The sequence below is a fragment of the Pygoscelis adeliae genome, unplaced genomic scaffold, assembly GCF_000699105.1.
Source record: "Pygoscelis adeliae isolate BGI_AS28 unplaced genomic scaffold, ASM69910v1 Scaffold267, whole genome shotgun sequence".
Taxonomy (NCBI): domain Eukaryota; kingdom Metazoa; phylum Chordata; class Aves; order Sphenisciformes; family Spheniscidae; genus Pygoscelis; species Pygoscelis adeliae.
The window spans coordinates 609566-622542 of NW_008825150.1; the positions used below are offsets into that span (position 1 = coordinate 609566).

A 12977-nucleotide genomic window follows, 5' to 3' on the forward strand; every position below is an offset into this window, starting at 1 on the left:
GTCTTCCACGGGCTGCAGGTGGATATCTGCTCCACCATGGACCTCCATGGGCTGCAGGGGGACAGCCTGCCTCACCATGGTCTTCACCATGGGCTGCAGGGGAATCTCTGCTCCGGTGCCTGGATCACCTCCTCCCCCTCCTTCTTCACTGACCTTGGTGTCTGCAAAGTTGTTTCTCTCACATATTCTCACTCCTCTCTTCGGATGCTGTTTCTATTGCACAGCAATTTTTTTCCCCCTTCTTAAATATGTTATCACAGAGCCACTGATGGGCTCGGCCTTGGCCAGCAGTGGGTCCATCTTGGAGCTGGCTGGCATTGGCTCTGTCGGACATGAGGGAAGCTTCTAGCAGCTTCTCACAGAAGCCACCCCTGTAGCCCCCCTGCTACCAAAACCTTGCCACGCAGACCCAATACAGTATGGAATTTGGTTCCCATTGTCACCGTATCTGAGCACATGGTATTGCACTTTTAAGACAGGAAACACTATTATCCCTGTTTATAAAGAGTACACTGAGGCATGAGGAGCCCAATGCCCAGGTGAGGACTGCCTAACCCCTCCCTAACTCTCACTGGAAGTCTGATGGGAGTTAGGTAAGAAAACATTTTTTGGGTTGTGCAGCTTAATTACTTGTCTGGGGGCAGGGAGGACATCTACAAAGAATTGAACCTGTATTTCAAACTAGTACCTTATGCACCAGACCATCCCCCTTCCCCCTCCCATGGAGGTAGAATTATAATGTTCATGTAAGACAAAAAAGTTGCTGTCCTTGGCAAGTACTGATATTCTTGATTGAGTAGTTTCTCTGGTTTCATAGTTTAATTCATATCTAAATATGAATCCAATTATTTCTCAGTATCTTAGGAATACGATTTTTCTACTACTGTGAGTTTTGAGTTGTCACTGCTTTGAAATCTTTTAAGTTAGAATTCTTAAACATTACACACTTTTATACCTGTCATATTGCATTCTCCCGCTTGCTTTTGAAAAGACGGAATCATTAATGTGTTTTTTCCTCACGGGAAAATATATTTTCTCTTTCTAGAATTACATTGAAATAGAGAATCAAAATTGAGCCTTCATGCTTTTTTTCAGTAAATTGAACTATTGTACACTATTTTTCTCTCAATATTGTGTGTTGACTTATATTTAATTCATGCCATTGTCATTTCCAAAGCTTTCATTTTGCAGGGAATTTAGATGCAGATCCTTGGTCCTTTGACTGCAACACATCGTCTTTCTACAGAACTTGGTTTGCTTTCTTTTAATTCTTCTGTACTTTGGAGGCATCCTTTTCTGCACTTGAGAATACTTCTCATTACTGCATGGATTCCAGCTTAAAATGACGTTCCTTCCCAACACCAGCTGGCTTCAACTCTCTTTGAAATGGGAGCCTGTAAGGGTATGAATGACATGCGACAGGTAAAAAGCATTCTCCTTAGGGCCAACTCTTAGTAAGAATTTGGGTGCCTACAGGTCAAGTGTTAGCCCTGTAAGGGTGAAATGCAGATGCCTGCACCCTGTTGGGTGCCCACAGTCCCCTCTCCAGTGCGTGCAAGAGCCCATGGTCTCAGGGTGGGACCCAAAATGGTCAGTGCTCCAGGCAAGCCTTAGAGAGCTGCTATGCATAGAGCAAGGAAAGACCTAAACACCACTCCTCAGGCAGCTCAGCCAGGGCTGTGGGCAGGCACCTCCAGAGAGGACTTGTCAGGGTGGATGCTCAAGAACTTTTCCTACACAGAACCAAGCAGGACTCACTACTTTAAAACTGGGCTGGGGGAAAAGATGGCCCATGTGCCCCCCCTTCCCCTTGAATGATAGTTTGAATTTTCTAAATGCAACAGATTAGCAATTTCTAATTGTACTGTGGGGCAAATTTGATGGCACTAACCATCTATGAACACATAAAAACTTTTCACGTTTGGTTGAAAGCAAGTACTTCTTAGCGATATGCTAGCATTTCTTCTAAGCGTTTAACTTAATGGTTCCTGATCAGTTTTTTCTGTGTACATTCCTACCTAACCCTTCCAATATTGCATGCAGTCTGTCTCTGTTTCCTTCTCTTTCTATTTATATCACCTTTTCAGAATTCCTCAGTCATCTGTTGAAATTGTGATCTATTCTCCACACCTATGATTTCTAAAACTAATAGAGGAACGAGCCAAGAATAGAAAGATGTGCAAACTAGTATCTTAGTGTGACTTACTGTTACAGTCCCTCCAACTTCTTATCAGACAAGGTGATACAGGAGCTGTGATTCAGAGAGTAACTAGTACTTTGGTAGTAAACATCTATCTTCTGGGTTGGGCTTTTTGTTTGCTCGTTTGTTCATAGATTTGTTATATGAGGTTGGAATGGTGTTACCTGATAGGCTTTTCAGGTGCAAATCTGCAATGTCAGCACATAAACAGGATGACTGCAGCAATTTCAGGCCTATCAGACTGACTCTGCAAATGTATCTAGAAAAGATCCGTGCTAAGGTGCACTTCCAAAGGGGAGTTGAGGTACTTGTGTCCATTACTGCAAAAATTAGTCCCCCTGCCAAACCTAACCCAGGAGGTACCACAGATACCTCCATCCCTGACCTGCAAGCTCTGTCTGCATGTAGAGCAGCAGGTGCGTGCAACTCCCTGTCTCGGTGCCTAGATGTTGTACCTGCTCAGGGAGGGTTTGCCCACATTTGCCCACATCTGTTGGGAAGCCCAGTCTGGTTGGTATCTCTGAGGCTAAATCCTTCTTACCTTAGCCAACCTGGTGATGCTTCACCCATCTCCATGAAGTTACTTGGAGGTCATTTAGCAGCCAGGTTCTCAAAGCAGTGAGCTAGGTTGACTCCAGCCAGCAGCTAAGCACCCACACAGCTGCTCGCTCACTCCCCCTTCCTCGAGCAGGATGGGGGAAGAGAATAGGAAGAACAAAAGTGAGAAAATTGTGGGTTGAGATAAGGCAGTTTAATAGGTGAAGAAACGAGGAAAAAAACCCACAAGTGACGGAAAGGAAATCACTCACCACCTCCCACAAGCAGACCGATGTCCAGCCAGTCTCTGAGCAACAGCCACCTTAGAAGCCCCAAACCTCCCCTTCTTCTTCCTTCTCTCCCCAGTTTTATTGCTGATGTGATGTTTTATGGTATGGAATATCCCTTTGGCCAGTTCAGGTCAGCTGTCCTGGCTGTGTCCCCTCCCAGCCTCTTGCCCACTGCCAGCAGTGGGAGCAGAGCGGGGAAAAGAGAAAGCCTTGATGCTGTGCAAACACTGTTCAACAATAGCTAAAACATTGGCATGCTATCAACACTGCTTTAGCCACAAATCCAAAATGCAGCACCATGTAGACTGCTATGAAGAAAGTTAACTCCACCCAGCCAGACCCAGGCCAAGTGCTTGGCCCAGGAGGGAGAAAGGGGGTCCAGTCCTGCTCCCCATGCTTCCTTCTGCACTTTATCCCAAGACTTGCCATGCTATCACACAGGGCCAACCCAGGCAATAAGGAGAAGGAACCAGGACTCCCCTGCCCAGGTGAGCGCAAGGACCACCAGACCACCTATGTCCACTTGTGTCCCCAGTCCTCTGATAACCTTGGGATGTCTGATACCTGTTTTTATGCCATCACACAGCTTCAGTGTGAGGCCACATCCCCAACCTGCCAGCAGGCTCCCAGGGGTCACCCTGGCTCCTGGAAGATGTGCTTTCAAATCCTCTTCTGGCACAGAAGATAATTCAATTTACCACATTTGCCTTAGGTAAAAGAGGCTGGTATTCAATGTTTCCGCTTTTAATGAGACATCTGATGTTGCTGGTGTGTGCTACCTGTGTCATGAAGGTACCGGCTGGATTCAGCCCCCAGGTTGCCCAGGCTGAAGCCATGTCTGCACCTTGGCTGGGACATGAGCACTGAGCAGCTCCTCCTGACAGCCTGGGGCAGCTCCAGCCTCGCTTGGGGGTGAAGCTGGACGTCCTGAGAAATTTGAAAACCAGTATTTGTGTGCCTCCAAGTGGCACTGAGCAGAGGTTTTCAGACTCACGGATGTGAACAGAGGTAGAGTTTCAGTTCTTTCCTCCTCCAGCTGAATTGGTCTGTGATGCCACTTCTCTGCTCCCTTCCCAGTGCTGTGTCACATCACCTGTGCTCACAAGCACTCCTTCAGAAAACATCTGAAAAAACAGTGGTCCATTTCTTTCTGTTCTTTCTTTAAATATCCACCATGATCTCCAGACTTTAAGCAGCTAGGGCTCTAAAAACATGTGTTCATCTGTGTGCTCTATTAAAGACAATAAGCAAGACATAGGGAAGCTTTCAACTTGAAATGAAATACGTAGTTATAATTGCTTTAGTTCTTTTTCTGGATCTCTTGGTGCTTCAGAATGCATCTGAGCATCCTGTATCCACAAGGATAACAAAGGCAATCCACATGCACCTTAATTGTTGCCAATAGTAATATGATCTGACTGTCATGGAATCAAGACTCAAATAAAAATCCTAATGTCAGGAAATCAGCTGTGTTGTTTATAATACCTTCTGTTAGAGCTATAATGAGGCAGAGAGGTGAGGAGGAGGTCTGAAGCCATAGGTATTTCATAGACTATCAAATCGCAAGATGGAGCCAGATCCGTCCACATAAATATTTTTATTAGAGAGACAAAGCTGCAGCAAATTTTTGGCTAATGTGAATTTTTATAGCTTGTGCAGGCTGTGACAATTCACATCAGCAGAGGAGCTGCTACTTTATAATTAGCCAAATCCTTGCAACAGGGACTGCTGTCACCTTCCCATCAACCCTGCTCTCCGCACACAGTTGCTATTTAACCAGTCGCAAAAATGCCGCTTATCAGAGCATCTCGACAGCGCACGGAACAAAAGAATATCTGGAACTCAGGCTCTCTGTCAGACAAGCAGAGCTGCAGACAACAGCAGCATTAATTCAGGATCTTTAGTTATATTAGAAGATCAAAGATCAGCAGATCAAAGGAGACAGTTTCTTTTGCAAAATGCCCGATGCAGGAGTTGCACTGAAGTTGCCTCTGAGCCGTCGCCTCTGGGTTACAGCAAGGGAGACAGTGTGGGATGGAGGCAGCCAAGCTCACCTGCGGGGAAGAGGGGAGAGCATGGGCGTTTGCTTCTGCCTGCAGCCTGCATCGTTCCCGCACGTGTCAGGGCCTGTGAAATTGGCTTTTACCCTGAGCATTACATCTAGCAAAGCCGCCTGTTAATACAGAAAAAATAACAGAAGGATTACTGGGGTGATGAGGTCTTGGCCAAATGCCCTCCGTCACATTTTTCCTGGGGCAGTGGGAGGAAAGGACAAGCTTTCCCTGTCTCGCTGCAATGTGGGAGAACTTGGCTTGATCTGTGTGGCTCTGAGCAGTGCAGCAGTAGCAGGTTCCCTGGTAAGCTGGCAGCCCTGTCCTGTCCACTGCAGCCGGTGGAAAAATAGGCCAAAAGGGGTTTTCCTGGGGGTTGCACAGCCCCATCAAATGCCCAGGCAATGCCAGAGTTTAGCTGGAGGAAAGTGCCTATGGTATTAGAGAAAGACGTGGACAAGGCAAGTAATCAGAAACTGGAAACCAGAAAGATCACAATATTCCACTGCATAAAGTGAACATAAAGCCCAGTCCCAATGCATGTGCAGCCCTCATTATTCAAGCAAAACCAGGGTCTCGCCACAGGCCAAGGAGCGGCCTTCACTGGGGATGACCCTCCAGCTCACCTCCCAAATCACAAACCCACATCTGGGCTCGCAGCAACGCCTGTGGCTGCTCCACGAGGGTTTCCCTGCTCCAGGGACATCCATACCAAGAGCATGGCTGGGCACTGTGGACAGGAACTGGGCTCTGCATGACATCCCTTGGCTCGACTTCTGGCGTGAGCTTGCTGGGGCTGTGGTCTGCCATCGCTGGCGCCCTGATCGGGCTGTTTAGGCAAGGACTGTGGTGCCCTGCCCCAGCATTTCCTCACTGGTCTGTGCTGTGCGGACTCTGTGCAGCCCCGCACAGCCCTTACGCAGACCAAGGGTTTAGCTGCCACCTCGTCCTCCTGGCCAGGCCCCAGGGAAGGCTGTTTCTTCTGGAGATGAGTGGTATTTCAAAGAGATGTCACCCTCCAGGCAAATCACCAGAGTGGGTGTTTTGTTTCCAGGAGTGACTTTTCCTAAGGCTTTCACAGCAGCACTGCCTGTGTGGGCTCCCACGCCAGCCTGCTCTCTGGAACAACCCAGGCTGATGCTTTTTTTTGGCAGCTTATACAGAATTTGATTGCTTTTTCTCTGGACCATGACTGTATATTTCTACTTCAGGCAACCCCTGGGACACTCCGTCCTAAGGGATGTCTGCATACAGCATCCATCCCCTCCACCTGGAATCCGCCCTCACCACCTCTCCAGTTAAATGCATGGACCCTGCAAAAGAAGGGAACCACAAGGTGCCTTCACACACTACTACAGATCACAGAAGTATTATTCAAGCACCAGAAACTTCTTAAAAACAGACTAAAGGCAGTGGGGTAGGAAACATTCACCTTGGCATGACAACACTATGAAGAGAGGCATCCCTCTGACTCCACTGTCTCACAACACTTCTGCAACTGGTTCTTTGGCAAATAGGTATTACCTTACCCCTGAGCAAACATCACTCAGTTTATCAAAGAGTAGTTGAAAAAGTAAATTGCTTTCTGACTACAGCTTCACACCATCCCTTTCCTGCATGATTTGATTGTGGAAGCTCCAGCAAACTGTGAACATGATTACCAGACTATTCTTAGAAAGGAGGTATATGGGGGTGTGTGTGTGTGTGAAGTATGTGGGTGTGGTTTTTTATGTATATGAATATATATGTTTTGCTTATTTTTGTTTATGTACATATGTCCAGAGAGAGAGAGGGAGACAGCAAAATGGGTGGGGATTAACTTTCATCAGCCTTGTCCATGCAGCGAGCTATGTCCTTGCTTCCCTCCAGCTGCCTCTGTGCCCGTGTGCAGTGCTGCCGCAGGCTGCTGCCGCACGTGTGCTGCTCCTGCTTGCTGGCGGGATGCAGACGTTGTAGCAGCCTCAGCTCACGCCACCACTCCTCTGCATGCCCTTGGATGTGCTGTGCAACCCAGTGCAGTGTGGGAGGCAGACAGAGCCTGCGCAGGGATCTCGTCCTCTGCCAGGGAGATGCGCAGACCCAGAGCGGGGCAGATGTGGAGCTTTACTCAGCCCCTGTGCTCTCTGCTATGGGGACAGGAGGGAGCATTATCATTGGTGGTTCAGGTCCCCTTAATTACTGACCTGCCAGTCTCCAATAATATTGGAAGAACTGGTACAGCGATCCACTAATAAATAATTAAAGGAAGGTAATAGGATTAGTGTTGCATAACCTACATTTATGAAAGATATTACATTCTCATTTTAAAAGTGATGTTAAATTAGTTTGAGAAGTTTGGCTGATAAACATGATGTTATTGTAGCAATACGCTTAGACTTGTGTAAGGAAGCTTGCTTAATCGCTGACTGAGATAAAAGATAATACAGAATTGACACTGGATCTTTGTCTTTTTCAGGAGAGATCCAGAAGAAAACAATCATTATTGACAATATTGGGCGAATTGGTAAAAATACTGGCACAAGCAAATAATGTGTATTTCAGTTCGGTAAAATACAATCTAATATATCTAGGAACAAAAAAATGCAGGTCATGTTTGCCTAATAAGGTGTTCTGTCTTGCAGAGCAGTAATTCTGGAAGAGATTAGAGCTCACTGATAGATAATCAGTTATAATGAGATGGCAATACGATGTTGGGACCTTCGGGATCAATGCTGTTCTTGAACATAGTCCCCAGCTTGTCACTGAGCAGGAACTCAGTAAGGTTTGTTGCCTTCTGCATTTGGCATGGGTGCAGCTGGAATATGGTGTCCAGTCCTGGAGTTCATACTCCAAGAAGGATGTAAAAAAATCAGAGAAAGTTCAGCACAGACCAATACTGTCTGAAGGCCTGAAGAACCTCTTACAGGAGACACAAGGTCTACTTATCTTCTCTAAAAGGCCTGTAAGAACCTGCCAAAGGGTTCTGATGTTACAGATAAAGATACAATAGCCTTCTGCATTTAGAGTTGATAGATAAGTTTAAATGAGAAATACGATATAGTTATTTTCACTAATGAGGGTGATGATTGTCATACATTTGCCATCCCTGGAGAAGGTTTCAGTCAATGTTTCTCTGAAGGTTACCCTCAAATTCAACTGTAGTTACTGGAACTGAATCAAGGACTAATTTCGGGGAATTAGGTAAGGACTCAGACAAATTATCTCAGTTGTTCTTCCTGGCCTGATGGTTAGAGGTAATCACACAGCTCAGCTCTATGCAAATCTGAAAATCAAAGTTTGAGTTCAGTATCTTTTCATGCCATGCTCTACAATGTTCAGCATCTTGGCAAATGCCATGGAGGAACAAAATTTGTGCTAGTGACTGCAGGGCAGCCGATACACTCCTCCTTCCCTTTGGGGAGATCCAGTGCTTGTAGTACCTGCTGTGTCCCAGCTGCTGGCTCTGCGGCTCTCAGTATGTACCTGAGCTACAGAACAGACTTTTATGGCATATTTAAGACATATCAGATGTAAACTATAGAATCCCATTCCTTATGTACCTTTGTGAACCCTATTCTAATCTCCAAGTCTATGTAGTGGAGTTGCAGAATGAATCATGACCGTAAGTTTGCATGAAGCCACCCGTGTGAATATCCATCTCACTGTGCTGTGAAGCCATGAAAAAGGGATGCCTGGAACCTGCAGTCCTGATCCTCCTCCTCCAGGGCCTTACGCTGGCATGAGGGGCATCTCCACTCACTCGGGGGGAACTCTGCCAACTGCGATTCTCTGATGGAAAGCTGGACAGGAGACCAGATCTAGCAGCCAGTGACAATGCCTAGGGCTAGCTGACAAATCTGGCTACGTGTGCTAAGCTCGTTGCTCCAGCACATCGCACCAGCTATCGGTGCAGTCCCTGTTGCCAGTAGTCAATGAACGCCCACCTTTTACTTCATCCCTTGTCAATGTGTGTTGTACCTTGCTCCCATCTGATTGCATTAAGAGTGAATGGATGTGAAGCTCTAATCTTCTAATTGTACGAGAAAGCACATTCCAAGGTCACCACACCCCCACAGTCCAAAAGGGCCTACGATATGGAATAATCCTATTCATCACATCCGAGGCATTCTTTTTCTTAGGCTTCTTCTGAGCATTTTTCCACTCCAGCCTAGCCCCCACCCCAGAACTAGGCGGACAATGACCCCCAACAGGAATCAAACCGCTAAACCCCCTAGAAGTCCCGCTACTAAACACAGCCATCCTCCTGGCTTCAGGCGTTACTATGACATGAGCGCACCACAGCATCACAGAAGGTAACCAAAAACAGGCAATCCACGCACTAACCCTAACAATCTTCGAAGCTTCTCATGGGTCAGGAGGGGCTTTAAGGCAAGGCTTTGTGATCGTCACCTGCTTCAACCTTGGGTTGCCAAATCACCAGCAGTGGCTGTTGGTACTTGCAGCCTTGTACATAACAGTTTACCTGGTGGACTGTAAACAAACATTTCTCAAGAAGATGGTGTGTGGCTCTGCACAGCCTGCACAGTCAGTCTGGCTGCATTACTGTGTCCTTCTCACGAGTCCCTGGAAACTCCAGTACCACTGGAATTTAAAATAATGCTGTGATTATGTGTATGTGTGTGTATACATAGACAGATACCCATACGCATATAAGGAGAGCTGTAGATATAAAATACATATACTACAGACCATATATACATAACATGTAAATAATGTGATTATGAAGCAATAGAGTGTATTTATATAAGCATATATATGCACACACACATATACGTATGTGTGTCCGTATGGAGAGAGTGAGAGTCTGTAAGTATGAGTATACAACCACCGCACGCATGCCTATCACGTTTTCTTAGCACCTTCAGCCTGGTGTGAATCCAGAGCTGATAAAGGGCACTCAGCCAATAGCTCAGGCATGGAAGCTTCTCATTCTGCCCAGTTCAATGCTGTCAACAGCCCTGTGAGCTGCTTAATCCTGTCCTTTCGATGCACAGTAGTTTAGCCTGGATGGACCCATTTCTGGTGTGATAAGATACTGAGATTGGCTGAGACTAAAAACTAACCTCAGGGCTAGATTTGCACAAGCAGTCTAGACATAGGAGCTTTCTCCTCTGCAAGGACTGTCTCTGCAAGCACTTCAAACCCATTTTTTTCTTTTAATTATTCTCTTGAGAAGACTAAGGCTTTGAAGAATTTTTAGAATGAGGAGCAAAAACTAAAAATCTGCCACTCCGTGTGACTGTGTTTAACAAAATTCTCTATTTTGACTTGGAATGCTAATTTAAAAGCAAGCAATGAAGAGTGCAAGGCATTTCTGATTATTCTGTGCTGTTACAGGCAAGAAGGTTCAGGAATGAGAACAACAAACCAGATGTCATCACTGCTACTTGAAACTGTCTTTCAAAGGTCACAGAAGTTGGGAGGCTGGATCAGTGAGAAATGCTAGCTGCTTCTAAAGGTTTCTTGCTTCTTTATTCTTTCATTAGGACTGTATATTCAAATACAGCAGTATCTCCTTTCCCAGCTCAGACCATTAAAGCTTTGTAAATATATATGTTCATCACATTTCCTGTTTTGGATTTCATCACCACTTTTAGAAGGGTGCGAAAGTTATTTTTGCAATGCAATTCTATGAAATCCAAGAGTTATTCTTCCAAGGTTTTTTACCCTGTGTTTGGAAAAAAAAAGCAGGTATTGATGTGAACTGCTTGAGTAACATGGCTTGGTTTATTGACTATATGATAGCAGTAAAGTTGGCAAAGCTTTACTTGACAAACTAAAAAATCTCTATTGTCTCATTCTCCACATTGCAGTAAACATCAGATCCCACCTTAGAATCAGAGTTAAAAATCATGTCTTTGGGGGAGATCTGATGCTTTATTTTGTATCTTACACCAAGCTACAAATTGTCTTCAAATCAGTTCTTGACTTGTATAAACAAGGAAAAACAAGGCATACACAGCTGCATGTGTAAAAAGGCACCTGAGATGGTTTTGTAAGTCCTCCTTGACTGGTCTTAAGAGACTTGTGTAGTACAAGCTATTTTTAGCTGTCTCTTACTGTGTAAGGATGAACACTGCAAGCACAGAGAAGTAAGTGTCTTCTCTGCAAGACCCGTGCCTGCTGCGTAGGTGCACCTGCTGGAGCTGTCCTTTTGTCAGGCAGGCACAAGGGATGCAGAGATATTTTTAGTCTTTGTACGTATATTTTTTTCTCTTCTAATCCATGAAGGACAGCATTTTGGGAAAAGGACTATGTCATCCAATGAGTCACGAGAATTGCCTGTAGGACAGTTTATTGTTTCCAGCCAGCATGCAGCTTGCCAGAAGCGCAGACATGCTTTGCTTCCCATCAGTTCCCAGCAGCTCAGCCCTCAGCTCCTAGTGAACACTCCCCCGGTATTTCATCAAAAATGGTCCTCAAACACGCTTTCTCCCACTGTTGTTTCACAAGATCCTCTTCAGTTCTTGTGCCAGGGATTCAACCTTCCTGTTAAAGGTATTGCCAAAGTGATATTTCTGTGTTATTGCACTTCCCCTACGTCTCCCCTAGCTTGGGGCAGGAGTCACCCCACAGTTACAGCAGGTGTTCAGCACGAGCCTCTCTGCTTAGCATTTCCCAGAATGCAGACCACGTTTGCTTGTTTATACTTTGGTGCTGTCCTCAAGGCTTTCTCCCCAGGCCAGCTCAGGCTCTGGAGAAGGAGCACGTCACACACAGAGCTGTCCCTAGTAACTACCCCATCATCCTTCCCTCTGCAGCCAGGTTGGTGCTGGACTGTCAGTGCACACAAGGGCCAGAGGAGGGTTTCACACAGTCTCCCAATGCCCAACAACTGGCTTAAGCAGGGCAGTTAGGCCTCCACCCACTGTACTCCTACAACTGTTGTCCCCATTCCCACCAGTGCCTGTCTCCTCCAGCCAACAGGCATTTTCACTCAGCCCATCAAATCTCTCCAGTTGATGCTAAATCTCCCCTTTTTTTTTGTTTCTCTACTTCTCAGACGATGTTATTGTGGGTGTAAAATGATCTTTTACCTCCCTTTCTGCCCTCCCTAGTTGGATTTCTTACCATTTGCTCCTCCTGGTGGCCAAGTTGCAATCCAGGGCTTATTAACTCCCTCTCCTCTCCTCTTCTTGCACCTGTCTGCAAAAGTACATAATCTGATTTAAACCATTCTTGAAGGTACTGATTTTGCCTGCAAAGAAGATGCCAAGTGAGACTTCTGCACAGCTTATGTCAGAATGTGATTTAAATAATGACTGCCTTTCCTTGGCACCAGGTGATGCTTCATGGGACTGAGCCTTCGAATGCAGAGCTTGGAAGGATGAAATATAGCACTAACCTTTAAGGCTTCTCCAGAAACTCAAAATGTGGCACTGATCAAATGTCAAGAGCAGTGCTCTTAGATATTTTATCTGGGCTACATGAATTGAAAACCCAAGCACTTTGCTACATGTGTTAATCGACAATGTATCACTGAATCAAATCATTATGTAATGATTATCACTTATGCATTATTCTCCTGATTCTCCATATGCATACTTTTAGGTGTTATCATTTTAAAACGAATGACAGTTATTTGAAAATATGATGAGGGATATGTGCATGCCTGTAGTATATGGCTTTGGACTCAGCCATTTGAGTGTGCATAAACAGAAAAATGGCAAAGCTTGATTTAAAAGTACTTTGAAATGTTCCTCTTCTGAGAAACCCTGAATCACTCAAAGCTATCAAAGGGATCAGGAGCCACATTCAGGACCTGCTTCAAGAACTCCTCAAGACCAGGGTCAAAAGCCAGAACTCCTTTGGCACCAAGCTATACTGAGCTTGGTAAGGTTAGGGAAGAGATCGTGTGACACGTTGCTACTCTGGGAAAAATTAACTTGATGATCAGAA

General features: G+C 45.5%; 1 long non-coding RNA gene across 1 annotated transcript; it reads right to left on the reverse strand.

Annotated features, from left to right (window-relative positions):
• Positions 1-10784: 10784 nt before the first annotated feature.
• Positions 10785-12323, reverse strand: LOC103920572. Its single transcript, XR_663803.1, has 2 exons — positions 12150-12323; positions 10785-11567 (listed from the first exon to the last, which is right to left on the reverse strand). It is a non-coding gene; the product is annotated as an uncharacterized LOC103920572 (long non-coding RNA).
• Positions 12324-12977: the final 654 nt, after the last annotated feature.